Source organism: Monopterus albus, unplaced genomic scaffold, assembly GCF_001952655.1.
Source record: "Monopterus albus unplaced genomic scaffold, M_albus_1.0 scaffold93.1, whole genome shotgun sequence".
Classification (NCBI taxonomy): domain Eukaryota; kingdom Metazoa; phylum Chordata; class Actinopteri; order Synbranchiformes; family Synbranchidae; genus Monopterus; species Monopterus albus.
The window spans coordinates 1,312,022-1,314,415 of record NW_018127973.1 but is presented as its reverse complement, the minus strand read 5'-3'; the positions used below and the strand labels follow the sequence as shown (position 1 = coordinate 1,314,415).

The following is a 2,394-nucleotide window of genomic DNA, read 5'->3' as shown; positions in this document are numbered from 1 at the left end:
CCTGAATCCAGAGCTCATCCTAGCTTGTCCCAGCAGTCTCAGACTAACTTCTGTTCTCCACCACACACAAATTCAGATAGCCTGTGTAATGGCAGCTACCTCCATAAGACAGATCTCCCTACTGACAGCCACCTGCTCTGTTCATCTCAGCCAATGTCAAACAACTCCCATTCCCTTCCCAGGCACTTCTCCCAGTCCAGTCCTAACCTTAACTCTCTGCCCTGCAGTATGTCAAATGTTTGTCCCCTCACCCTCCAAAACATCCAGCCCAAGTCCAATTCTTCTCCTAAAACCCTGATGTCCAGCTTTCACCCTGACTGCCAAACTAATCCCTGTACACCCATACCACCTGACTCTGAACCCCAGACCCAACCCCCTGCTGTGGAGTCATGTGGGAGGCCCCCGCTGGTCTCTCCTGCCCCCCTCTCTCTTCCACACACAGATGGAGGCCTCCCAGTAGCCTCTGCCTGTGCTCTGTCCATCACAAAACATACAATACCAAACCTCCCTTTACCTAACCACAGTTTTCCCATCACCTTCTTTGAAAGACCCAGTCCCTTGAAGGCAGGTGGTGTACTGCTCAACTGCCCTAAAGATGTTTTTAAAATCATTGCAGCATTCATGGTTGTAGAGCCTTTCATAAATATCCATGGGGATTTAAAAGGAAAATTCCATATTCAAAGCCAATACAGTCCATAAAAATTACATTATTTTGAATTTTGATCTGTTGAGGTTGATGGAGGTGGAGAGGTTTATTCCTGTTATGGATTTATATTATTATTATTGAATATTGGTGTTTAAATATTGAATAAAATTGTTACTAAAACTTGATTTTTATTTTTTAGCTCATTATCATTTTGGCTTAACACTGGACATTGATTTCTATTTCCTAGATGGAAACGATGCCCTGCTACAGGCTCAACAACCATGTTGCAAGATTTTTTTGACGTATGGATGAAATATCATCTCAGACTAAACTCAGCCTCGTCTTTGAATCTTTAATTCTACCTGAGTACCGTGATTTTGTTTCTGTGCAGTCAGCATGTTTATGCTTTGTCTGGTAGCATGTTCTCTGTTTGAAAGACAAGCTCTTGAAAATATCCTCTGCCGTGACTGAATGCAGTTACTTACACTATCAGTCAAAGGTTTGGACCTACTTTCTTATTGGTTTGAATGGGAAATTAGGTCCAAACCTTTGACTGGTGGCGTATATTTGTGTTTGTCTGTGTCAGGCAGTGTTGACATGTCCTTGGATTATTGCTCTCTATTTCTAGCCTGTTGAGGATGCCTGTGATAAATCCTAAATCCACTGGGCTCACAGTCAAACCCACCTAACACAAGTGGAACTTAAATACATTGTTTTGTGGATAAAAAAAGCTTTTTTACACTAAGTGGAACCTAAAGTTCAGAACTAATGTGACTCTAGCTAAATGGCTAGCTACTATATCAGGTCTGTCTCTGCTTAAGCCTGTTCATTCTGAGCAGCTGGCTCTCTGTCACCTTGACCCAGCTGCAGTTTGTTTTGGTAAGTGACCCTGTTTTTGGAGTGGACATTTAACTTGATATAATTGTGTTCTCGCGTAGGAACCCCGTGTTTGTGTCTGTTGGTCTGACTCTGAAGCTCCTTTTTGTCTCGTCTTCAGTTTTTCTGTCTTGTCTGCTTCTCTTTGTCCTTCCTCCCACCCTTCCTACCTTTTTCTTTCCCTGTCTCCCTCCCTGTGTTTTTTGCTGTCTGTTTCTTTATGTCTGTCTTGCTATCGGAGGTGTGGTCCAGAGAAAGCTGCTATGAGAGACTGTGGAAGGTAGAGGTTACAACACTGTTGTGCCAGATAAAAGCTCTGTGTTAAAGAAGTTTAAATCATTTTTTAAAAAAAGTCTACTGTCATTCTAAGTGGGCAAACTGTTCATCAACTTTCAACAGCTTCATCAAAACCAACAGAAGAAACAAGGCTGTGGGTTCACCAACCACTTCTGTTTTTAGCTACTAAGCAAAGGAATAGAAAAGGGTATAGTTCTCTCCTCTACTAAATAACTCAACAGAATCTTGGATTACACACAACAGGAGGAAGCCCATTTGATATGTGGATTGGAAATGTTTTTATACTTTTGTCTTTTATTCCCGTGAGCAGCATTACATCCTTTTTTCAAAAAAAAAAAAAAGTGTTTCAAAGAGAGGTCTTTGGTGAACTGCAACCGTAACACACTCTTTAGATGCCTACATCATATCTAACTGGAGTTCCCAGTGATCACTAGTTCAGGAAAATCACATGGTTTATACCAGTAGTCCAAACATGTTGTGTTGGTAACATGGGGACAGTCGGTAGCGCCAGTTCCACTAACCGCTTGCTGGACTTGCAGCCCAGTGGGTGTTCCCTGTTTTGATTGACAGCTAAC

General features: G+C 42.1%; 1 protein-coding gene across 14 annotated transcripts in view; it reads left to right on the top strand.

Moving 5' to 3' along the window:
* The window catches only part of LOC109964850 (focal adhesion kinase 1-like), a 62,181-nt gene that overhangs the window by 44,948 nt on the left and 14,839 nt on the right, over nt 1-2,394 (top strand). The window lies entirely within an intron of this gene.